This window comes from Podarcis tiliguerta, assembly GCF_965153285.1.
Source record: "Podarcis tiliguerta genome assembly, chromosome: 7".
In the NCBI taxonomy this organism is placed as follows: Eukaryota; Metazoa; Chordata; class Lepidosauria; order Squamata; family Lacertidae; genus Podarcis; species Podarcis tiliguerta.
This window is the reverse complement of record NC_139540.1, coordinates 260469-286470: the sequence shown is the minus strand read 5'-3', so window position 1 is coordinate 286470 and position 26002 is coordinate 260469. Positions and strand designations below refer to the sequence as shown.

The 26002-nt window shown below is 50.6% G+C and overlaps 1 protein-coding gene across 1 annotated transcript in view; it reads left to right on the top strand.

Moving 5' to 3' along the window:
• Positions 1–8699: 8699 nt before the first annotated feature.
• The window catches only part of EPPK1 (epiplakin 1), a 56923-nt gene continuing 39620 nt past the window's right edge, over positions 8700–26002 (top strand). The window contains exon 1 of the mRNA XM_083449781.1: positions 8700–8805. The gene's annotated coding sequence lies outside the window, so the exon portion shown is untranslated. The remainder of the gene's footprint in view (positions 8806–26002) is intronic.

Here is a 26002-nt window from a genome sequence, read left to right as displayed (position 1 = left end):
TTGGCTGCCGGCGCTGCCCAAACCTGTCCCTCGCCTGCTCATCTGTAGGATCTTTGGCGCATTGTCTGTTTTGCCAGGCCAAGGGAGTCCCTGGACCTTGAGAAACCTCCTCCTCTGTTTCTTGGGTCCCCACAGGCCACCTCCGCAAGGCTCCCCTGGAGAGGGCTGGGCAGCCGGTTCTTCCTCCTTGGTGGCCCAGGCAGCCTCCGCTGGGAGCTTGCATCTGGCTCTTCTGGGGTTCTCAGTCTGCCTGTACAGGTTGGACGACTTTTTGGGCAAGAGCGCGTGTGCCTCCCTCCCGCTGCATTAACACCCTTTGACTGGTCTGGGGTGGCTGAGCCAGATCAGGCCCCATCCCTCCTCCTGGCCTGGAGCAAAAGTCCCACCCCCTCAGCCCACCCACCAACTCTCCCACCTACAGCAGGTGGCATGAGGGCTCTGTGACCCAGAGGTGCCCTCTGCCCTCTGGCCTTGCTAGACTTCCAGTGGGCCTCTCACACCAAGATCCAAAGGCGCCTGAAGGCTCCAGGGTCCTGCCGCCCCACGGAAGCCAAACTCTGCCCCGTGGCCCCTGCAACGTTTCCCAGCATAGGGATGCCTATGGGAGCCAGGCTGGGGCTGATTGCAGGGCGAGAGGCTCTGCAGCATGGATGCCCACAAGTGTGCCAGCACTGCAAGGCAATGTTTACAGAAAGCTCAGAGCCTGGCAAAGTGACAGGGAGACTGGCTCAGAAATCAGTACACACACACACCCCTCCTGTTCACACAAACACATCTGCTTTGTGCCAGCAGAGGCTTAAGCTCAGCCTGGCAGCTGCTACTGTGCTACACAGCCGGCCTCTCCTGGGACACGGGACTCCCAATCCCCTGTTGGTTTTGCTGCCAGTCTTGCCATCTGCCCTTGGGGAAGCAGGCGAGGCTCTAACCACTTAACCTGCTGGTTTGGTTTCAACTTAATTCCTCCTCTAGCATTGCCTGGGATCACTGCCACCCTGCGCACACTCATGGCTCTGCTTGTCCTCGCTCCAAATGACCCTCTTCCCCATTTTTGGGGTGGAGGAAATCTCCCTTGACTTTTTAGAAAAGTGAGAAATACTCCTCCGTCCCTCCTGCCCCTTTCCAGCCCTATAGTAATGGGGTGCTGCTGCGTTCCTTGTCTGCCCTGCATGGGGGCTTCCCTTTGGGAAGTGGGGGGCGGGACGAGATAGACCCATTCAGCTGGGCAGCTTTAGTCTGGCGCCCCCAAGGGGTGGGGCTGGGAAGCACCATCCACCCAGCCTGCCCAGCCCCTCTTGCCTGGGGCGTGGGGGGGGGGGCGACGGCGACGCGCAGACGGCAAGGCGGGAGCTTTGCCCTTTTTGTTCGTTTCGGCTTTTCTCAAGGAAGTTCGCTGCGCTTTCCAGGCGCCTTCCGTGCAAGGCGTGCGAAGGAACAAGCTCTCGCCTGGTGTGTCATTTGCTGCTGCAAATACCTAGGCAGTGGATCATCCTTTGACGCCGGCAGGCCTCTCGGTCCCAAGGAGCCCACAGCACCCTTCATCCCCCTGGGAAGGCATTCAGACGTTGGCGGGGAGGCGTCCAGTCCAGGCAACCTCCCCAAAGTCGGGGGAGAGCAGCGCGGCCCTTTCTGCAGCCCCACACCCGCTGAGAGAGAAGAGCCACGCTTGATTCACTCCCTTTTCACGGGGCATCTGCACAAAGTCGAAATCAAGGCCGCCTCCTCTCATGTCTTCCCCCCGCAGAAAATGTTGCTTTTTTTGTACAGAACGGCCCTGCCATTTTTCCCTCTGGAGGAACCTTCATCTCGTCTCCCTACGAGTCGGCCCCAGCCCTTTAACCATTTCCTTTCCAAGAGCCATTGCAGCGTGATGGGAGTGCAGCGAGAAGGGAGGGGGGGGTAACCGTTTCCCCACCCACCATGGTCCCAATGAAAATTGCACCCACCCACCATTTGGGACGGGAGAAGCAGGGGCCGATCGCTCGGCCAGAGAATGTCATTTGGATTTCAGAGTCTGGTTTGCTGGACCAGCTTCAAGCAGAGCGGCAGCCCGAGGGGGCAGCTGCTTCGTCCATGTCTGGCGGGGCTGGGGGTGGTCCCCGGAATCCTCAGGGTGGAGGATGGTGGGCAAGGCTGGCCCCAGCCACCCTGCGCGCTGCCAAACAAGACGCCTCATGCCGCTGAGGAAGCGGGTGATGCCCTTCCCAAGTTCTGCCCCACTCCTGGCGTTTTGCCCCCGTCCCCACGTCATTGGCTTTGACGCCTCTGCAGAAACTGCCAAATAATTTTTTCCGCCTGTCCCACCCGCATTTGCTCCGGGATGGAATCTGAGGCATCCTCCGGGTGCTCTTGGGCTGCGCCTCCTGCAGCGGCGGGCCAAGTTGCCCAGGTGATTCACCCTTTCCGGATACGAGCATCCTTGGGATGAAGGCAGGTCACAGCCTCCTCCTCCTCCTCCTCCTCCTCTTGAAGTCTGATGTCCCGGGAGAAGACCATTCTGGGGCTCACAGAGAGCTCTTTCCCCACACTCCCACCCCACAACTGAGGCTTTTCCGCCTCCGCTAGGAGAGGAACACTGTTCCCTTTTCACAGCATTCCCACGCAGCGCAGAGATGTTTTAAAGCTGTGGGGAGCAGACATGAGGTCATTCATCGACGCCTATGTTGGGGAGCAGGGGGCGGGCGGGTGCTGCTTACGCCGGCTTGGGGGGCGCGTCTTAAGGAGAGGAAGCTCAGACGGGCCCTTTCCTGCCCCATCATATTTTGGTTTCTCCCCCAGCAGCTGCAAAGGTGTCTCCCGTATCGGCCTCTACAGCCACAGCAGGCGCTGTAACTCTCCAGCGGTTTGACTTCAGCCCCAAAGGTGCTCTCCTCCATTGTCTCCCGAGACAGACGGATACCAGCAATTCTTAGAGCCCCCTTTCAGCCCTCCTCCCACAGGGCCCAGGACGGGCTTGAACAGCCCCCCTGGAGCAGAGACAGGTGCCTCATTCTGGGCAGGAGCCCCAATCCTGCCCTCGTGCTCTCGCGACTTCCCTCAAGGCTTGGCTCTGCAAACGAGCAGCTCCCTCCTCCCTTGTAGCAACTCAGTCCGTGTCAAGGATCTGTCCCGTTGGGTGGGAGCACGTGCTCAGTTGGCCCCCTCCTTGCTCCCCCCACCGGCCTCTGAAGCCCTCTGCTGGTTAGTTTAGCTGCGGGTTGCTCCGTGGGTGCGCCCGTGGTGCTCAGCCCTGGGGTGATGGAGGCAGTTCGGCCCCTTAGTGCGGATCTGGGAGCCCCACGCGGGACCCTTTTGCTTCCTGGTTCCTCTGCAGCCGGAGCGGAGGGCGGCGTGGCTGCCTGGCTGCCAAGGGAGGGGCGAGGCGGATTCCTCGGAGGCCTTTCATGTCTAGCGGTGCTGAAGCCGCTGCCTGCCCTGCCACTGCCCTGCCGAGCCTGAGGCGCTGAGGGAGTGCTGAGCCTAATCCTGAACCCAGCAGCCTCCACTGGGCCCTCCATGCCCATGGCCAGGCCCCTTCTCAGGAGCGCAAGGGGCAGAGCCACCCCTCAACATTTGAAACACGAGGCTCCCCCCCCCCAAGGATCCTGGGAACCGTAGTTCCTTAAGGGTGCTGGGAACGGAAAAGTCATGGGTGCTGAGTCCCGTAGATCTGCCCTTAGCGACTGGCCTTCTGATCCAGGAGACAGACTCAGCAGCCAACATGACTAGTAGTAGCCGCGGCCGCCTTATCTTTTTCCGTGGAACTGACAAGTCGTCCTTTGACCCCCCCCCCCGCCAGCTGGCAGCCCTCCCGGCAGTTGCCCCCAGCGAGCGCATCAGGACATGCCTGGATCGGAGGAGGGCAGCGAGCGGACTCTGCCAAGGCTCTGCCTGCTTTGCGAATGCCAAGATCAATAGGCACACCCCAGGTTGACAAGGCGGCCAAGAACGGGGGGGGGGGGGAGCCCTCTGCCATCCACCTGGGTGCTGAGAAAGCCCTCCCTCTGCTGGTGCCCAAGGCTGGGCTGGCGCCTCCCCACTTTCCTTCCTGATCTGGGGGCTACGGGACCCCTCCCTGTTCACATGCAGGGGCTCATCTGTGCATCTTCATTTGCAGACATTTGCAAATATTTTCATATGCAAATTCGGTGCGCAAGTCTTTATGACAGCCTTGTTTGTGGAGCTGCCCCGTTATCTCAAACAAAGCAGCCGGGAAGATAAACCGCATGCAAATGCCGCTGCCACGGCCTTCCTGAGAAAGGGATCCGCCGCTGCCCAGCCTTCGCGCTACACCTTCCTCGCAGGACGGACTCGCGAGCCGGGTCAGCTGCGCGCCGGAGTCCTTGAGCTGGGGCCGGGGCTATTTATTCATTTATCTCATGGTGTTTATATACCATCTGATTGTTGTTGTTGTTTTTTAAAAGAAAAAATGTCTCAAAGCGGTTTACAGAACAGATAAAACAATAAAATCATTGCTAATAAAAATTTACAGCATTATTTTAAAACATCCAAAAGTTAAATGCTAAAGCAGATTAAAATTGCTTCGCTTAACTAAGCATTTGGGTAAACAAGATGTCTAAACAAGAATGTTTTAAGCAGGCACCGAAAAGAGTACAGCGAAGGCACCTGCTCAGCATCAAGTGGCAGGGAGTTCCAAAGAGCCACACTAAGTTCTTACAGACGTGCAAACAGGTTTTGCCCCGGCAGCTGCAGCTGCCATTCCACGTGTTGGGAAGTTGCTGCGCCGGCTGCCAGGCTAGGAAATTTGCACAAGATGGTTTTACAGGAGTGGTTCCCACAGTGGATGGTCGTGTCCCCTTGGGGTGGATTACCTGGGGGTGCTAAGAGGCAAGGGGGTGGCAACAGGGAGGCGCTGGAGGTGTAAAGGAGTCTCAGACTTTGAAAAGCTGGAATCATTGGATCCGAGGGCCTTCTGGCGGTTCCCTCGCTGCGAGAAGTGAGGTTACAGGGAACCAGGCAGAGGGCCTTATCGGTAGTGGCACCCGCCCTGTGGAACGCCCTCCCAGCAGATGTCAAGGCAATAAGCAACTATTTTACTTTTAAAAGAAAACTGAAGGCGGCCCTGTTTAGGGAAGTTTTTAATGTCTGATGCTGTATTGTGTTTAATATTCGTTTGGAAGCCGCCCAGAGTGGCTGGGGAAACCCAGCCAGATGGGCAGGGTATAAATAATAAATTATTATTATTATTATTATTATTATTATTATTATTATTATTATTATTATTATTTTATTATTATTTTATTATTATTATTATTATTATTATCAAGCTCATCAGTTTTGTTCAATTATTTAAACTACATCGTTTCAACTGCACTTCGAATGAATGCGCAATTAATTGGTCCTGTTTTGGGTTTTATTGTGTTATTATCTTCCCCGGTGGGTCATGGGGCACTGGGGATGAGTTTGGGAACCGCCACCCAGAGCCGTATTTTGCCTGCAACCCTGGCCTTCCATCCCTAGACTCTGTGGCCCCTGCGGAGAGAGGAGGGCCTGGCCCTCTTGCACGGGGCCCACGAGGGACAGCCAACCGGCCCGACGACTTCCCCGCGTTCCAGTTTCGAGACGGGTCTGGCTCCTTCGCTTCCTGGAAGCCTGCCTGTCTGCCTCGCCCCAGGCCCCAGGCCGCCTCTGCCTCCGAGGTTTTTGTCCTCTCCTTGGCAAGGCTGGAGCTCAAGACAAACACAAAATACACCCCGATTACCGGAGGGCCAAACACGACAGGAAGACAATGCGCACATCCAGGTGGCAGGTGATGGCAATCAGCTCTGGGTGCAGGAGCCGCCCCGCGACTCCCTCGAGCCGTGAGAAGCTATGGCGGAGACCTGGCCGTGGCGCATTCCTTCCTTCTCAGGGCGACGGGGGGTGGCTTTGACCGGCTCCTTCCGAGGAGGTGGCTGGCGCTTCCGTGTCTTTGAACTGGGTCATCGGCTCCTGGCCAAGGACGCTCCCCAGCTCAAGGAATGCGCGTGGCAGAAACTTAACTCTGTATTGTCAAAGCTGACACGTGGTAACATGCTAGAAGTGTATAAAGTCACGCCTGACCTGGAGAAAGAGGAGAGAGAAAAGTTTTCTCCCTCGCTCAGAAGAGGAGAACTCGCAGGCATCCAAGGAACCTGAAGGCTGGGACATCTGGAACCAAAGAACATACGTTTTTTATTTAACCAGCAATTGGAGATACATGCATGGCATCATAGACCCACGCACAACTAGAAGCACAACTGGAGCATCTCTGGCAGAAGGAGCTCCTGGCATGAAGGAGAGCCCCCCACCTTCTGACACGGAACTGCTTGTGCACACAGTGAGTGCAACGTGGAACGAGGGCATTTGCTACAAGAAGCAGAGGTGGCCACCGGTTTGGATGGCGTTGAAAGGAGATTGTAGGCATGAATGGACAGGGCTGTCAATGCTCCTGGCCATGATGGCGATATTCCAGCTCCGCTGCGGGAGGCAGTCTGCCTCTGAATGCCCAATGCTGGGAACTGCAGGAGGGGACAATGGCTGCTGCTTGTGGGCTTCTTCCCTTTGGGGCATCTGGTTGGCCACCGTGAGAACAAGGAGCTGGACTGGGTGGGCCCCTTGGGCCTGATCCAGCTCCTACAGGGCTTTTCTGATAGACTTATACGGGTTGAGCACTGGTGGAGACGCAGCTGACTTCCAACATGTGCAGTGCCAGATTTACACATAAGCTAGACAAGCTATAGCTTAGGGTCCCACTCTCTTGGGAGCCCCCCCAAAAATTAAAGGAAAAAAACCTGGATGTACATTTCCAAAATATAAGATAAAAAGATAAAAAACACATTAAAAAAAAACCTACACCCAGCAACAGTGTTTTGTGTTGTGTAGGCTCCTGTGATGTAAGTCATGGGCCCCGCCTGCTAACCTGCTCCCTAAAATATCACATATAAAGGGCCCCATTACCTTCAGTAGCCTAAACCTAAATCCGGCCCTGAACTTGTGTCCCAGGTGTCTAGGGCTGGGACCACAGTGTTTCTCAAACTTGGGTCTCCCACTGTTGTTTGACCACAATTCCCATCATCCCTGACCACTGGTCCTGCTTACTAAGGATAATGGGAGTTGCAGTCCAACAGCAGAGGGAGATCCAAGTTTGAGAAGCCCCGGCACTATGGAGTTCTTGCAGAGAGCATCTCAGCACTCTGTGTACTTGTCCTAGTCTCAACTCCGCTCTCCCCCAAGTTGATGCCATTCAAATGGTGTGTGTGCACTGAATCTCGTGATCAATTATGTGGGGTGGGGCTTACCTGCCCCCCCATATTTTATTCAAGTTGGCGCCTCTTCCTGCATCTTCTCCTTCTCTGTACCAAGCCAGGTCCACAGGGGCCAAAAGCCACAGTGAGAAAGGAGACGTGGCTGGCTGAGCTGCCTTGCACAAAATTCTGAGCAGGTTGAGCTGCCTCCTCCTCCTCCTCTTCCTCTGGCAAGGATGGTTCTGGAAGAATAAACAGCCCCACACAGCAAGCTGCTCTCCTTGCTCTCCCAGCCTGGCTACTCTTCCCACTGGGCCGCCCAGTCCAGCTCTGCAGACAAGACGGAGGCTGAGGCTGTGTCAGTTCTCCCTGGGACTGGGGGGGGGGGGATGCAACTCATCCTGATGGGCTGGATCCATGTCATGTAGCAGAGCAGCGGGGTAGGCGAGGGCAGGGTGGGCTGGAGGGTCTTCTCCTGCCCTGTCCAGAGGGGGCTGGCATTTAAACCAGGAGAAGCTTTGCCTTGTGATCAACGCTGATGAAAAAAATGGACCCTCACCCCCCAGTTTGGCTGGAGGAGTCCTGGCGTTGGGTAGTTGCTGCTCGTCTGGATTGTTCTGCCTGCTGGGTGCAGCCTGCCTCTTCTGGCAAGCCCCCCCCCCCCCCAGCAGAGCCCAAGCAAAATGCTGGGCTCTCCCCACTGGTGATGCTTTGCAACCAGCCTTCAGAGGTGGAACACGAAGAAAGGAGGTGGAACACAACTATCTTGGCTAGTAGGCACAGAAAACCTTGTCCTTCACGAATTTGCCCCGCCCTCTTTCAAAGCCACCCAGGCTGATGCCCATTACTGGCTCCTCCGGCGGTGAGTTCCACAGATTAACATTTCCTCAATCTGCCCCGACCCTTCCAACATTCAGCTTTGCAGATGGCCCCTCTGCTTCAGGGGAAGGGAGAAATGCTTTCCTCTCTCTGCTCTCTCCACCCACGCTGCTCCCACCCCGACTTGCACAACGCGGCCCGGCCCGTTCCCAGGAAGCCGCGCTCGCGAATCTCGCTTTCTCTGCTGCGGCAGCAGGACGGGGAAAGCCCCGAAGGGCAGATCAGGCGGCAGGAATTCCGTTGCAGACACACCTGGGCGAGGATTAGGATTGACAAGCTGGAGAGGAACCAAAACCGCCTCCAAGCTGCTCCTGCCACTTGAGAGCCCGGACCCCGCCAAAGGGTCTTCTCGTGCTCCGTGAGCCCCCTGGTCCCTCCCTCTGCCCCAGCGACACTCTTCTTGCCCATCCCAGCCAGCTCCTGACAAACCACCAGGAGCCTTGCACAAAATCCCTGTGTGCGCGCGTGTGAACACCATCCCCTCCCTCCGGTTTGGGCAAAATCAGTGCCTGTGCGAAGTGAAGAGGCAGGTGTATGGCAGGAGCGCTCCCTCCCTCCCTCCCTCCCCGTGTTTGCACCACTTGGGTTGGGCCAGTGTGTCATCCCAGGGCGGGGACATAAAAGCAAGGTTGCGCTCAGGCCGTCCCACCTTGGCACTGTTGGAAAGAGCAGCGGGAGGCGGCGGCGGCAACAGCAGAGGACCTGCCTGGCAGAGGACCCACAGGTAGGACTGAGGAATGCCTGGTTAGGGGCCATCAGCTGGGGAACAACGGGGGCGAGTGGGGGGCTCTGCTCCCCTTGGCAAGGCCACTGGGAGTGCTGGGCGCTGGTGCCCTTGGCAGGGGCAGGCATATGAGAGTGAGAAGCAGCGCTATGGGGCTGGGCTGCCTGTGGCAGGCAGGTGCCTCACGTGTTGCTGGAAGCCTGTGCAGGCCTTCTTGCCGTCTGGGGGGGAAGCAGCCTCAAAGGCAGACCCCCCCCCCCTGCATTCCCTCAGGCTTCTCTGCCCAGGCGGCTCCTCTTGCCTGCAGTGCTTGCGAGCCCACCACTAAGGGCTCCCCTTTGGGTTTCCTGTTCCAGGGCGTACCTAGGGATTGGTTAGGTATGGGGGCGAAAAATCACACCTCCCCATGCTGAAACGTGTCCTTGCCAAGGGTTCAAGGGAGCTTAGGTCCGCCTCTGCTCCTGTTTGCTCCCTGCCACCTTGCCACCAGCCGCTCTGCCTGCCCTTGGTGCCCACGCTGCTCCCTGGGCATCTCTGGTGAAGGCTGGCAGGACCAGGAGCAGGGCAGCAGCAGTGGCAGCAGGATGCCCTCTAGGTCCATACCCGCTCTCTCTGTGCCAGTCAGAGGTGAGGCATCAGGGGGGAGAGAAAATGCCTCAGGAGGGCTCAAGGTGCTTCCCAGGTGCCGCAAGGAGGAGGAGGAGGTCTTTGCTCCAGGTTCCTCCAGCGGCTCGTGGGCCTTTCCAGTGGTGGCCCCTTCCAAGCGACACACCCTTTGCACCTTCATGGTCTTTTTTCAGGCACCGGGTGAAGCCAGACCCGCTGGCCTCCTCATCGCAAGGGACACCTTTGCAGGCACCACTGGCTAGTCAGGCATTTAATTTTATCCATGTGGAGTTTTCATCTTCATTTGTTAGGGGCATTTTCACTTTTCTAATAGGAAAGGCAAAGTCTTCTGAAGAAATGCAACTTCTTGGCAAGTAGCTGATATGAAGAAAGGCTTTAAACTGAGGTTGGGTGTCCATTTGTTCAGCTGTGATTCCTGCTTTGCAGGGGGTTGGACCTTTGGGGTCCCTTCCATGAAAGTGTCCCCCACATTTGTGTGCCTGTGGCTTATCCAGAGCCTCATGAGGCCGGGGGTGGGTGAGCGGGGAGCATCCAGAGCCCAGCTATGGGGCTGCCAAGGCTCTTGGCTTTGTGGGCCCCCTAGTGTTTCCTGAAGGGGTCTTTGGGCAAGCCCCCAGCCTGCACCGCGGGGTCTGGAAAATCTTGTGCTAACTCCCCATTCCTTCATAGGAGCAGGATAAGCTCTGGAAGGCAGGCTTAGAAGTGAGATGCGCGGTCTAGAAAGGCAGCTGGCAGTGACTGGAAAGGGCAGGATCAGGTCCAGATGCAGGACAGAAAGGGGGCTTCCTTACTTACCTCTTAGGTGGGGTGGGCAGGGGGCACAAGCCCTTGGGTCGTCTCTGCTAGAGCTCCCCCCCCCCTCCATTTCTGGCCTCTTTTCTCCTTTACATCTGAAGCCCATTTAACTCACATGGCATTCCCCCCCCCCCAAGGAATCCTTGGTTGTTCTTGGTGCTCTGTGGGGGGTAAACTACACTCCCAGGCTTATTTGGGGGAAGCTCTGTGGTGCTTTAATCTCATGCTGTGGGTGTGTTTTTAATCATCATCATCATTATTTATTACATATATACGGTATACCGCTCCTCATCCGAATATCACAGAGCAGTTCACAACGCAAAAATACAAAATGTGAGCTTCACTTACAGAAGGTGCTGCAAATCACAATCCCGATGAGACCCCTGGGACCACCCAGCATCCCCATTTGTCCAGAGGCAAATTCAGGCCTGACAGCAAGAGCCCAAATTCAGGTTCTCCCCAGCTGCTCTGCAAGTCAGCCTAAATTTGCCTATGAATTAGCAGGTGCAGGTTTGTGCTATGGGTCTGTGCCCCTTGCCCTGCCCCTGTCTGCAGCCCTGAGAGTGCCCTCCCCGTCACATGGGGGCAGCAGGGGGAACTACTTTTCCAGACGGGGCACAGAGCACCCCCCCTGGAGAACAGTGCCAACTGAGTGACTGGCATGCTTTTTGTTTCTTTAGAAAAAAGGATGTTAAGGGGACAGTGAACAAGGGGAGACCAAAAAAATCAAGAAAACAGTTTATGCTGTAACTAGAAAGTTGCAAACCAGTTTTATCCAAAATTTTGTTTTAATCTTGTATCACACGAGCAATACAAAAAACACACAATCTGGGTTTAGAAGCAGCGAAAGCGCCCTTCCGTGCAGCCCTGGTCAAGCAGTTGGGGGGCTGAGTACCGCAGGCACACCTTTTTTTTAAAAAAAAAATATTTTATTAAGATTTTCACATAGAAAAAAGAAAAAGAAAAATACAAAAATAAAAAGAAAACAAGTAAAAACAATTCCATTTCCATAATATTACTTACGTTCACTTGTTTCCCAGACTTCCCCACACCTCCCCTCTCTGTATTCCAATTCAAATATTTAATCAGCAAATCCCTTCCCTCTGTCTTATCCTTGTCTTTATCTTAGTGTATTATATCTTAAATTCTTCATCTTTTTAACCTTCAAATTTTCCATACTCCTTCACCACATTATTACTAATAACCCTTTAACCTCCATCCAACATCATTCTAACATTCATTAATTTTATGATATTTCTGTAAATAGTCTTTAAATTTCTTCCAATCTTCCTCCACCGTCTCTTCTCCCTGGTCTCTGATTCTGCCAGTCATTTTTGCCAATTCCATATAGTCCATCACCTTCATCTGCCATTCTTCCAGAGTGGGTAGTTGCAGGCACACCTTTTTGGATAAAGCCAGTGAGATGGAGCTTCAGACTTAGAATAATGCTTTCCTTTACAAATTCTTTAGAAAACCAAAGACCAGTTCCAAATGATGTCTGCTGATATAAGTTGTGGCACATGTATGTGAATGTAGGCTTTCAGAATGTATTTTTTTTGGGGGGGTCTCTGGGGAAATACTTAAAAGGGGGGATGCTTTCAGAGGGATACATTCACAGTGCAAAAAGCTGCCCATCCTGCTCAACCCAGGTGGGGTGGGGGGACAGGGGAGTTTGACTCCATCTCCGCAAACAGAGGTCCAGCGTTTAAATCTGCAAAGGTTCTCTGGTTACCAGGCAGGCTGCCTTAAGCAATTCTTGAGTGACAGGAGCGGTCCTGCAAAACCCACCTTCAGTCAGGGAAGGTGAGCAGACTTGGCGGGGTGGGGGGGGGTGTCTTCCAGAAGAGACTTTCGCTGTGCCTTTGCTCTCTAGAAGAATAGAAGTGTAGAGTTGGAAGGGACCCCAAGGATCAAGAAGTCCATTGCTCCTGTTATAAAAGCAAGGTGGCATCCTTTACACGGAAGCTGTCACTGTCTGTCATGGCAAAAATTAAAAAGACAATTTTCCACACACGCAAAATTCTGGAGGAGGGAGCAAAGCACAGCTCCTGGGCAATGCACCCATTTGCCGCCCCCTGGCTGGGACCCCAGAGAGCTGCTCTGAAGCATCTTCCCATCTCCATGTCTGGAGTGCCTCTTGGGTTCAGGAACTTCAGCTCCCTTCCTGCAGGCATGGGCCATCCCTGAAGTGAGCCACAGGGCTGCCCAGCTGCCCATTGCCCCCCCCCCCAGCAGCTTCCCTCCCTGGCTGTGTGGTGCACCAGGAAAAGGGCTTGTTATTGGTCTTGCAAAACAAGCAGGTATTTAGACTTTCCCCCTCCTACCTGATCCCTGAATGCTTAGGAAGGCGGATGGCAAACATCTGAAAATGACAAGACTGCAGTTTCAGGGGGAAAATGTGTTTTGAAAGTGAATATACTAGTAAAAGAAGAACCTGTCCCTAACTCCTGGCCAGCTCTAAACTGTTTCTGGGGCTCCCGGAGGATGCTGTGGGAGGCAGGTAGGACACAGCAGCCCTTGAAATTATGCTCTGGCAATGATCTGGGCACCCGCCAGGATGGGCCTTGGGCTGAGCCTCTGGCAGACGGAGAGGTCCCAGGGTGCTTTGCAGGTCAGCGGGGGCTCTCCCTTGCGTGAAAGGGGCCCTGCTGCCTGCAGCAGGTGGGGGTCGTGTCCTGGGTGCTGCAGGTGCCACTCAGGCCTTCAGCCAAGGCGTCTTTCGTCTCCCTGCCCTTGGAAGCACTGCGGCTCCCGGCTCCCTCCCAGCCCCAATGCGGTCCCCTCCTTCCTCCCTCGCATCTCCTGAGCTGCCTGGGTGGCCAGACTGGGTCATCATCTCCTGGTACCTCATGTCCCCAACCAACTACCTTGTGCCAGAGGCTCCTTTGCGCCAATCCACTCTTCATAAACAGCAATTCTCCACATAATTACATTTGGATTAGGCTGAAACCACATAATTGCAGAATAATTGCCTGCTGAAAGGTGTGACTTGCCAGCCTGTCGTGGCGCAATGTTAAAGGCAGTTTTTATCACTCCTCCTTCCGTGGGTCTCTATGGATGCTATAAAGGCACCTGGGGAATTAGAGACACCCCCCCCCCAGCAAGCAGAGTGTCTGGAGTGCCACTGCTGCAAAGGTGGGATATCGAGTGTGTTCATCAGGCTCCTTCCTTGTGACCATGTGCATAGGGTCTACTCCTGAGGCTGCAGCTGTGCAGGACGCAGTGACTGGGCTGCTTGCGGGGCAAATGACTTCCAGCATTGCTGACCTTGTTTGTGGCTCTGGCTGCCATTCTGCCTCTGGGCAAAGTTCAAGGCTTTGGAATTAACAGCTCAGGACCAGGGAACTTGAAAGAGACCCTGATCCCTGACATGCCCCCTAGCCGGTCACTCTGACCTGCAGGAGAGCTCCTCCTCCAAATCCCCCCAGATCTCAACGGCCCCCTCCACAGTAACCCGGGGCAGACCTTTTTTTGGGGGGGGTCACCTGTCTTCCATGCACGGCATCCCTCTTGGTCACAGCAGGGCGTCCATGATTGTCACTTCCCATAAACAACTGGGGACAGATTTGACTTGAAAAACTTTTCTAGCTGAGTGAAAAGGTCTCTCTGCCTTTGGTGCTGATTCTGTGTTGTTTTGAAATACATCTTTAATTGTTGCTTTTTTGTACTATTTTCATTTTCAGTGTTTTTTATGGTGTGCCTGTAAAAAGGCCTTGAGACGCATAGATTAATAAATGAATAACCACACATGAACTTGTGGAGCCTGAGGCAGAGCTGGCCCAGGAACTGAGGGCACCTGGAGCGGAGCAAGCCCTCCTCTGCCCAAGGTGAGGGGCAAGAGGCTCTGGTCCCTGGAGAACTCCACCAAGGCCGTGGGGTTCAATGAAATAGCTCACCATTTTCTTCCCTTTCAGGCTATTCCAGGTCAGCTGCTTGAGACAGTCTGAGCTGCTCTCCCTTCCCTTTAGAGCAGGAGTCAGCAACCTTTTTCAGCAGAGGGCTGGTCCACTGTCCCTCAGACCTTGTGGGGGGGCTGGACTATATTTTTTGGGGGGGAATGAACGAATTCCTATGCCCCACAAATAACCCTGAGATGTATTTTAAATAAAAGGGCACATTCTACTCATGTAAAAACACGCTGATCCTGGACCGTCCACGGGCCGGATTCAGAAGGCAATTGGGCCGGATCTGGCCCCCGGGGCCTTAGTTTGCCTACCCATGCTTTAGAGCTAAATTAGAGAATTTACAAGTGCACACATTTTGTTTTTGTTACTAAATCATGTATATTATGCAATAAGAATTACAGTGCTATCTAGTATGCTGGTCTGCATGTTGCTTGTATTGTTTGTTGTGTTAAGTTTGCAACACAGGTTTGTTTGTTGTTCTGTATTAGAGCTTACTCCATCAGAATGCAATTAGCCTCCAATGCCCAAGATTTCCTTCTCTGCCTTCAGCCTGCATCCAGGGGGGGGAAGTGGGTGGGTGCAAACGGTGACAAGAGCAACTTCCGGGCCGTGTTCCCATGAAATAGCTCCAAGTGTGCTGGACTTTGAAGTGGCCAGACACGGATCTGCTCGCGAGTCCAGGCCCACAGCAGCCCAGGGACAGAGCTGCTGCTGCGGGTCCAGTTCCCATGTCAGCCCCTCCAGGTGGGGCTGGGAACGTCCCTTGTCCGAAAGCCTTCGAGAGCCACAGCTGTCGTTGGGAGCAGGCAGCACTGACAGGGGTGGGCCAAGGGTCTGGTTGGGCGTGACTCCCTAAGAAGGGACCAGGGCAGGGGATGGGAGTCTCTATAAAGGAGGGTCAGATTGGGCAGTGCTGGGTTTGCCCCCCTCCCTGCCAAGTCCTGCCGTGTGTGCAGGCTCTGCTGGGTGTGGTGGGGACCAGTTTCTGTGTGTGTGTTGCCATGAGACGCTGCAGCTGTGCAAACAAGGCGGTGTTGGTGTTGCACGTGGGATGTGGGACTGTGGTTGCTGCCATGTGTGTGGACAAGCCCAGGGAGCTGTGCCAAGTCTGGCACTGCCCCAGCCCACGTCTAAGGCCAGACCCGGGTCCAAACAGGCAACAGCCAATTCAGGAGGAGGAGGAGGAGTGTCCCCCTGGTTGGCCGACCAGGAAATCTCTCCCTTCTTCAGAAAGGCAGGTGATGCAATTTCCAGGCAAGACAACGCCCTTTAATTTGCAGGGAGCAGAACCTTCTCCCAACCGGCCCAGTAGCTTTTATCACTGGGAATCTGGGGTGTCAACGCTACGCAGATCCCGAGCAGGTGCTTCCCAGGGAAGAGGCTTCTTCCAGGCCCAGCAGGAGCCTCCGCCTGCCTCCTTCCCCTGCCAGGGCTGGGGGCAGAAGGCTCTCATCCCCCCCCCCACCCCCTGCAAAGGGTCCTGTGCATCGAATAGCTGCAGAAGCACCTGTCATTGGCCCGAGGATGAACCTTTTCCTGGCATGTGGATGCTGTGTGGGGGAAGCTTCACCTGGGACCTTCTGCATGCAAAGCAGCTGCACTGGGAATTAGCTACGACGGCCTCTTCCCATTTGTTACATTAGAGTCCTGCCAGATTGCTGCTTGCTGGCTGTGACGGTGGGTTCACCTTGAAGCTGGGCAGGATCACTTTGGGAAAAGGAAAAGGAAAAGCTCCAAATGGTAGAAACATAGAATTGTAGACCTGGAAGGAACCCCAAAGGTCATCTAGCCCAAAACAGGAAGGAGAAACTGACCTTTCGGTGTTATTGGCCCAGTCCTGTGGAACTCCCTGCCACTAGATATTCAGCAGGCACCTTCTGTGCCCATTTTTAAATGCCTGCTGAATACTTTCATATCCTGCCAGGCCTATACAGGCAGTTAAGAATACATCCTCCACAATCGTTTTCTGATGCCTGATTTTAATTTATTTTTGTTTTTAACTTTTTAAAACCTTGATTGTCTGATTTTATGTTTTTATATTGTTGTAAACCACCATGGTATTTATTTATGATACAGTGGTATATACGTATTTTTTAAAATAAAAAAATGACCAGGCTAAATAATCTCTGGCTATCCAACCTCTGCTTCAAAACCTCCATTGCAGGAGAGTCCACCGCCTCCCAAGGTGGCCTGTTCTACTGTCAAACAGAAAGTTCTTCCTAATGTTTAGTCAAAATCTCCTTCCTTGTTATTTGAATCCATTGGTTCGGGTCCTCCCCTCTGGAGCAGCATAAAATAAGCTTGCTCTGTCTTCCATGGGGCAGCCCTTGAGATATTTGAAAATGGCTGTCCTATCACCTCTCAGTCACCTCTTCTCCAGGCTAAATATATGCAACTCCATTAGCCATTTTTCATGAATAAGGCTTTCTTTCTTCAGCATCTTGCATGTCCTCCTCTGCACTTGTTCCAGCTTGTCAATATCCTCCTTAAACTGAGGTGCCCAGTTAAACTGGACACAGCATTCTGGGTGGGGTCTGACCAAGGCAGAATATAACTTTTGATCAGGACACTCAACTTAGGTTGATACAGTCTAGTTAGTATAACATTAGCTTTTTTTGCTGTTTTGAAAAAACAACAACTGCTTCATGACTCCTTAATGGCTCAGAATGACTCCTTAATGGGAGCTAATTGTTAGAAGATGCTTACTTGATAAAGAAATCTCTCTGGAATGTTCTGGGTAGAGAAACCCATCTATTTAGGGAAGGGGATCCCCTAAATAGGGCAGGGGGGGGAGCTTCTAGATGCAGTTGGGCTCCATCTCCAATGGCCAGGGATGGTGGGTAGTCATAGTCCACCAGCTTCTCAAGGGCTGCAGAGTCTCTATCCCAGTGTTAACGGGGCGGGGGAGGGAAGCCATTAAATCAGCTGGCGCTGTTGAAATGCTTGGCAGCCCCTCCCTCATCTCCAAATCCTGGAGGCTTCCAAATAAGTTGACTGGAGTTCTTCTTCTTCTTCTTCTTCTTCTTCTTCTTCTTCTTCTTCTTCTTCTTCTTCTTCTTCTTCTTCTTCTTCTTTGGCAATCCCTTGAAGCCGAATAAGATAGTCTTCCCTAAACATGGTTTGAACAATGAGTCCCTAAGTGACTGTGGAGGCCAATTCTGGATCCACACGTCCTTCCACAGTGGGGACATAGGTCTCCGGGCAGGAGATGTCAGTTTTACAAATGGGCTCAGGCAGTGTCAGTAGAGGAACTTGAGTTTTGGAGTACTGCTTCTGTGTTTGGCGATTCTACCTTCTCAAGAACAAGAGCAAGTTGTTGGCTTCTGCAAAGTAGATCACATTTGATTCCTTGCACAGGGACTGGGTTCTGCCGTGTCTGTTCTCCAACAGGACTGAGGGCTCATCCACTCTTAGCTTTGCTCCACATTGTAGGCACCAGTCCAGGCTTTCCAGGTTTGTGTCTCAGCAGTTTCCCCCTTCTGTTTTTTTGCCCTGGCACTTTCTCCGCAAAACCCCACTCTTGACCACTGAATCTGGGCAGCCACCTGCCGAAAACCCAAATTGCCCTTGGTTTCAATTCAGCTTTAAAGAGTGTGTTTTCCTGGGCGAAGCACCTGGTGGTAGGTTAGGGGTGGAAGTGCCTGGACACAAGCTGGGAAACAGCGGGGCAAAAAATAAGTGTGGAGGACGAGCCCTGATGCTAAAAGCTCTCTCTTTGCTCTTCTGGATCTAAATGGCAGTTTTCACACTGAATTGCACTGATTCTTTAAAAAATGCTTTTAACCTCTCTTAGCTTGTAAATATGAAGTGGCAATTTCCCCCAGGAATTAAATTCTGACCAAGGGTTGGGAAAGGGTGTTCTGTCTTCCCATTAGTGGTTCTGCTGGACCATATCTAGTTACTATCAACGGAGTTGACCTGTAGCTTACAAGAGCAAATGGGTGGGACGGCCTGTCTCAGTACTTTCCTGGCAGTCTGAGTGGTGCCTCGGCCCCATTTTGCAGTGGAGTTACAGCTGGACAGGAAACCTTCAGTTCTGCATTTCCTTTAAGTTCTGCCTTTGTGCCTTTGCTCTGGTCTGAGGGGGCTGGCTGCAATCCTGCCTTGCCCAGGGCAGCTCAGGCCATCCTCAGCCCCTTGGGGCAATCCCAGCAAAGCCCACTGCTGGCCACACTGGGTGAACTTTTTTCGTATTAGAAGGATTTGTGACCATGATTTCTGTGCTGCCTTTCAGGGTCAAAACCCTCCCAAAGTGGCTTACATGCAAAATGCAAATAAAGCCAATCAATAAAGGTTAATGATTGGAGGGTTCTGAACTTGCTTAACACCCCGGAGGGGGGGGGGAGTGAGCCGTGCCCCCACCTGGCTGGGAGGAAGCAAGGGGTCTGGCTCTCTTGCTCTTCCTGTGATGCCTCTTGCCAGAGGTGCAGGAAGGAGCTGCTTAGAAGTCAAATCATCTGCCTGCACACCAGATCCCTTTGAAGCCCTTTCGGAGCACATTTCCCCCTCAAAGGATCCTGGGCTCTGCAGTTTGGCCCTCACAGATTTACGATTCACAGCCACTCTTTGAAGGCCACAGCCCATCCACAGCCAAGGCTGCTATTTGTGGGGAGGAACTGTGGGCACAACATCTGTTTCATGCATTTTTAAAATGAGGCTGCATTTTAAATTGCATTTTAACCTCTATTTAAAATTGGGTTTTTTCTTTTCTTTTCCCTATTATGTTTTTACTGTGATTTTATTGGTGTTAGCTGCCCTGAGCCCGGCTCTGGCCGGGGAGGGTGAGGTATAAATAAAATTATTATTATTATTATTATAGTGCTTTGGTCCATGGGGTCACGAAGAGTTGGACACGACTAAATGACTAAACAACAAAATTATTATTATTATTTCATTTATAGTTGCTAATGTTATTTATATAGAGGCTTTATTGCACTTGTATCTGATTCTCATTTGCAGCGTTTGAAATTTCACAAATTATTTAAGGTAGGTTGTAGACCACTTTGAGGTACCTTTTGAGATTGTGAAGTGGCATGGAAATCAGAGATTCATAGAATCATAAAACTGTAGAGTTTAAGGCACCCCAGTGGTCATCTAGTCCAACCTCCTGCAATGCAGGAAGCGCAGCTCAAGAATCTGCTGCTGGAGATGTCTGGAGCCCAGAAGTGCTCCGGGGTCCCACTGTGGAATAGGTAAAGTTAAAGGTACCCCTGCCCGTATGGGCCAGTCTTGCCAGACTCTAGGGTTGTGCGCTCATCTCACTCTATAGGCGGGAGCCAGCGCTGTCCGCAGACACTTCCGGGTCATGTGGCCAGTGTGACAAGCTGCATCTGGTGAGCCAGCACAGCACACGGAACGCCGTTTGCCTTCCTGCTGGTAAGCGGTCCCTATTTATCTACTTGCACCCGGGGTGCTTTCGAACTGCTAGGTTGGCAGGCGCTGGGACCGAACGACGGGAGCGCACCCCGCCGCGGGGATTCGAACCGCCGATCATGCGATCGGCAAGTCCTAGGCACTGAGGTTTTACCCACAGCGCCACCCGCTATGGGTGGAATAGTGAGCTGGAATAGTGAGCTGCAAGTGGCTGTTGACAGGGTGGCTCCCAAGTCCCTGTAGAGCCCAGGCAGCTCTCTGGTGCACTCGGGGGGGGGGGGGGGGCAAGGAAGCAAGCAGGAGGGGGGCCAAGCCGTGGCAAACAGTCACATTCTCAAGGCCATTTGCACACCTGAGAAGGAGTGCATCTCAAGGCATTCTTCCCTTTCCTTTAAGACCAAAACCGTTTCATTCTGAAAAGCCCACCATGGAGCCAGACAGCAGCTGGCTGCAGCTGCCCCCCTGCCATGCTCAGTCCCTGAGAGGGAGGGGCACTCCTGGAGAAACCAAGATGGCAGCAGGCCTGTGGGGTGGGGGGGGAGCTGGCTTCTTAAGGAAAGAAAAAGGGATGCTGTGACAACGGGCATCAGCCCTAACGTGCCCACGCTGGGCACTGATGCTCTGCCAGGCGGCCTCTGTCACCTACTGCCTGCCCCTAGTGGGTGTTTCCTCCCCACCCCTAGGTTATGGGGCCCCAGGCTTGGACTATGAAGTCTAGCCCTGAGGGCACCACATCCTAAATACCCCCCCCCCATTTACAGGGGCCTTCCCCCGCCATGCCTTCCACTGCAGCTGCTCCCCCAAGAGCATTTTGCTGTGGAGGCAGGGAGGGGGAGGGCCTCCCTTGCACCTCTCTAACCACTAGGCTTCAGGACCTCTAAAGCCACCAGCTTCAGCAGCAATTGCTTAAGTTTTACACATTATTTCTACTTTTTGTAAAGCGCACAGGCAAGCTGGCCCTGCGCAGGAGTCCTGAGATCAAGACCGGTGAGCCTCTCGCTTGGCTAGGCTCTGGCTGCCCTCAAGGCCTGGCCTGCCACGTTTCTCTCTTTTTTCCATGACGTTGGGCTGCTCCCTGGGCTAGTGTGGGTCGCACCCGTGGCGGCCGGCAGTCTCAGAGGCAGCAGCCGGGGGCTGGGTCCCCCCTTCTCTGGGTGCCCCCCTCCCTGACCCCTCCTGCATTCCAGGCTCCGTGCAAGCAAGCGCAGATGGGGATTATCTGCCACCAAGAGGAACAGGGCTGGGCTGGGGAGGGGAGAGGCAAGTGGGTCGCCTGGGCTTGTCTCCCTCCTTTGTTGCTCAACCTTGGCAAATGCTCAGAATGTAAGAGGAGCAGGGAAGTTGAAAGAGGCTGGGGCTGGGCTCAGGAGGATGCCAAACCTGTCTGAGCTTCCTTCACCACTCTGCTCCTTCTCACCCCAGCGCAGGCTGAGAGGGGACAGAGATCTCATGAAGCAACAGGGGGTGAGATAATACGCTGTGGCTGATCATTATTCCGCTTGGCCTTGACAAGGCTCAGTTCCTGCTTCATTTGAGGGCAGGTTTCTAGTGCAGCGACTCCGTGTACCCAATGAAGATCTCACCTGCCAAATCCTCCAGAGGGGCTGGCCCAGCCCAAAGCGCAGAGAGCCTCCCCAGGCCAGCTTCCTATTACCGGACGGTGTGGGTTCTGCACACACCACATGGGCCCCTCCTGCAATTTCTTCCTTTTTATTCCTGCCTTCTCTTTTATTACCAGGGTTTTGGTTTTCATGCCAAGCTTTTGCTTGTGGTGTGTTGTAACATTGCTCCATTATCGCTCGTAATTGCTGGGAGTGTCCTTACAACCGGAAAAGCAGACATGCACAGTTGTGAGGAACCACTTTTAAAATCTGTTTCTTTCTCTCCTCCATTATCAGGGAGTATTTTGGAAGTTTCCCCTTGCGTCTCCCCCGTGGGAATGTGCGTGGAGGTAGAAGGTGCATTCCAAGGACACCTTGCAGGTGCCATTCAGGTTTCAGGTGGAATTCCATGCCAGCAATCCTTAGGAAAGGAATTGAAAATAAAACTGCCAGGCTCATAATGCCATTATACAAGTCTATGAGGCAACCACATTTGGAGTACTGTGTGCAGGTCTGGTCACTGCATCATGAAAAGGATATTGTAGAGTTGGATAAGGTTCTGAAAAGGGTTCCTCTGTGAAGAAGGTTTGCAGCATTGAGGACTTACTAGTTTAGAGAAAAGAAGTTTAGAGCAAGAAGTGGCACAGCAGAAGTTTATAAGAGGATGCCTAGCAGGGGGAAAGTGAAAGAGAAAAGGTTTCTGCTCCTTTCTGCTCTTCTTTTTTTTTTTTTTATATAATATTTTATTTTCCACATTCAATAAACAAAAAAAAGAACAAATCGACAAACACATCAAAAGGAAAAAAGCAAAGGAAAAACAATACATACATTATACAAAAAGATAAAGAAAAATAAAAACGGTAAGAATAAAAGAGTTAAAAACAAATATTGTATCATTATATTCTTCAGCATTAACTTAGGTCTGCGACTTCCCCATGCCTTCCCACTCTGTATTCTAGGTCTTATATTCTGGTAGTAAACTCTTTCCCTCTGGCGTATCTTTGGTTCAGATTAATATTATTATCTTATTTATCCTTACATTTCCCTATGTCATATTAAATATACTTTCTTTAACATTGTCATTTTTATAATAACATTCTTTTACATTCAATCTGATAACCTCAAACGTTCGTAATTTTATAATGCTTCTGTAAATAGTCTTTAAATTTCCTCCAGTCTTCCTTCACCATCTCTTCTCCCTGGTCTCTGATTCTGCCGGTCATTTCTGCAAGTTCCATATAGTCGATGAGCTTCATTTGCCATTCTTCCAGCGTGGGTAGATCTTGCGTCTTCCAATATTGCGCGATGAGTATTCTTGCTGCTGTTGTAGCGTACATAAAAAAAGTTCTATCCTTCACTTGAACCTGTTGGTTTACCATACCCAGGAGAAAGGCTTCTGGGGTCTTTCTAAATGTGTATTTAAATATTTTTTTCAATTCATTATAAATCATTTCCCAGAAAACCTTAATCCTTGGGCACGTCCACCAAAGGTGAAAAAAGGTACCTTCTGCTTCTTTACATTTCCAGCATTTGTTATCAGGCATATGATACATTTTTGCAAGCTTGACTGGTGTCATGTACCACCTATATATCATTTTCATTATGTTCTCTCTTAAGGCATTACATGCCGTAAACTTTATTCCAGTGGTCCACAACCTTTCCCAGTCAGCAAACATTATGTTATGGCCAACGTCTTGAGCCCATTTAATCATAGCCGATTTCACTTCCTCATCCTGTGTGTTCCATTTCAGCAGCAAATTATACATTCTAGACAATATTTTTGTTTTAGGTTCTAATAGTTCTGTTTCCAATTTTGATTTTTCCACCTGGAAGCCAATTTTTCTGTCCATTTTAAATACCTCCATTATTTGATAATAATGAAGCCAATCTCGGACTTTACTTTTTAGTTTATCAAAACTCTGCAGTTTCAGTTTGTCACCATCCTGTTCTAAAATCTCCCAATACTTCGGCCAATTTGCCTCCATATTGAGTCTCTTTACTGCCTTAGCTTCCATTGAAGACAACCACCTTGGAGTTTTGTTTTCCAAAAGATCTTTATATCTAGTCCAAACATTGAACAGTGCTTTTCTGACAATGTGAATTTTGAACATTCTATGCACTTTAACTTTGTCATACCATAGATATGCATGCCAGCCAAATGCATTATTGAACCCTTCTAAATCCAATATATCTGTGTTTTCAAGAAGTAGCCATTCCTTCAACCAGCAGAAAGCTGCTGCTTCATAATAGAGTTTTAGGTCTGGCAGGGCAAAGCCCCCTCTTTCTTTAACGTCTGTTAATATTTTAAATTTTATCCTTGGCTTTTTGCCCTGCCAGACAAATTTAGATAGATCTTTTTGCCACTTCTTGAAACAGTCAGTTTTATCAATAATCTGCAGTGTCTGAAACAAAAACAGCATTCTTGGCAATACATTCATCTTAATTACAGCAATGCGCCCCAGTAGTGAGAGTTTCAAGCTAGACCACGTATCTAGATCCTTTTTTATCTCCGTCCAGCACTTCTCATAGTTGTCTTTAAATAAGTTCCCATTTTTTGCTGTCATATTTATTCCCAAATATTTAACTTTCTTCACTACTGTTAAACCTGTTTCTTTCTGAAACCTTTCATTTTCAATTTCTGTCAGATTTTTTGTCAAAACCTTAGTTTTTGTTTTGTTTAATTTAAAGCCTGCCAATTGGCCAAATTCTTGAATCAGTTCTAAAACTTTTTTTCCACTGGATTCTGGCTCCTGCAACGTCAAAACCAGGTCATCTGCAAAAGCTCTTAATTTATATTGTTTAGCTCCGACCTGTATCCCTTTGACCAATTGGTCCTTTCTGATCGTATTCAGCAACACCTCCAGGACTGATATAAAAAGTAGTGGGGAAATTGGGCACCCTTGTCGTGTTCCTTTTTCTATTCTGAACTCTTCTGTCAAAACATTATTTACTATTAATTTAGCTTTTTGTTCAGAATAGATTGCCCCTATACCATTTTCAAATTCTTGGCCTACCCCCATGCCTTGGAGATTCTTCTTCATAAAACTCCAAGAGATATTGTCAAAGGCTTTCTCCGCATCCACAAATATCAGCGCCGCTTTTGTATTTATATTTTCCTGTAAAAGTTCCAAAATATCAATTATATTTCTTACGTTCTCTGATAGATGTCTTCCTGGGAGAAAGCCTGCTTGATCTTTATGAATCTCCTCTGTTAGTACCTTCTTCAATCTTCTCGCCAGGATATCCGCAAATATTTTGTAATCCACATTTAACAATGATATAGGCCGGTAATTCCTAAGTTGATGTTTTTCAACGTCTGTCTTTGGTATAAGAGTCACAAAAGCTTCTTTCCACGATTCTGGAGCCTTTTTCCCCTGAAGTATTTCATTACATATTTCCTTTAGGGGTTGAGTTAGCCAGTCTTTCAATGATTTGTAATATCTTGCAGTCAGCCCATCAGGTCCCGGAGCTTTGCCTAGTTGCATATTTTGGATGGCACTCTCTATCTCTTGTTCTGTTATCCTACTGCTCAGTTTAAGTTTGTTTTCTTGCGATATTTTTGGTAGCCCATTCACTTTCAAAAATTCTTCTATCTCTGTTTCTTTCTGTGGTTGTTGAGAGTAGAGCTTTTTAAAATATTTTTGAAAAGCACTCCTGATCTCGTTGGGATATTGCAACATTCTTCCTTCAACCTCCACACTTGTAATAGTGTTCATTTTTTGTCTCTTCTTTATTTGCCATGCCAATAACTTTCCACACTTATTTGCCGAATCAAATGTTCTTTGTCTCATCTGTTTAATTTTCCATTCAATCTCTTGGTTTATTAGTTGCATGTATTGTGCTTGATACAACTTTATCTCTCTTAATATTTCCTGTGATTTTGGGTTTGTTCTCAATCTCTTTTCACCTTCCTTGATCTTATCCAAAATCTTTTCTCTTTTTTCCTGTTGTAATCTTCTCTTGAGTGCATTTTGTTGGATCAAAAAACCTCTCATAACAGCCTTACTTGCGTCCCATATAATTCTTTTCTCCACCGTAGTGTTCAGATTTATTTCAAAATAATCTTTCAGAGTTTTCTGGGCTTTCTTCACAAATTCCGCATCTCTAAAAAGAGAGTCATTCATCCTCCATCTGAAGGATCCAGTTGGTTGTAAGTTCATTACCATCTTAATAGCGTTATGGTCGGAGCAAGTCTTTGGGCAGATTTCCACCTTATTTATCTTTGGGGCCAGTTCTCTAGTGGTCCAGATTTGGTCAATTCTAGTCCAAGTCTTTTGGGCTTCAGAAAAGAAGGTTCCCTCTCTTTCCAGGGGATGTTTCGTTCTCCAAATGTCAATCAAATCCAAGTTATCAGTCATTTCAAAAAAGGTTTTCGGTAGTCTCCCATCTTTGGTAACTACCTGTCTTTGTGCCTTATCCATATTCGTTGAGACTACTCCGTTCATATCTCCCATTAGAATCACATTGTACTCCATATAATCCAACAATGTCTCATGCAGTCTTTTAAAAAATTCTGATTTTCCTTCATTGGGCGCGTATACGCCCACCATCAAATATTTCTGTCCATGATACTGTATTTCAATAGCCAAGTATCTTCCTTGCTCATCTTTAAAGACAAATTTTGGCGCCAGGCCTTCTTTAGCATAAATTACAACTCCTCTTTTTTTAACTTTGTCCGATGAGATAAATTCTTGTCCCAACTTTTTGTTAACTAAAATTTTTCTGTGAAGCCTGGTCACATGTGTTTCTTGCAAGCAAATCAAATCCACATGTTCTTTTTTTAATATGTGAAAAATGGATTTCCTCCTCCGAGAAATGTTCAAACCATTACAATTCCAACTCAAAAGCTGCAGAGACATGTTGTATTATTGTTATTCTGTTCCTCCCGTTGCTTCT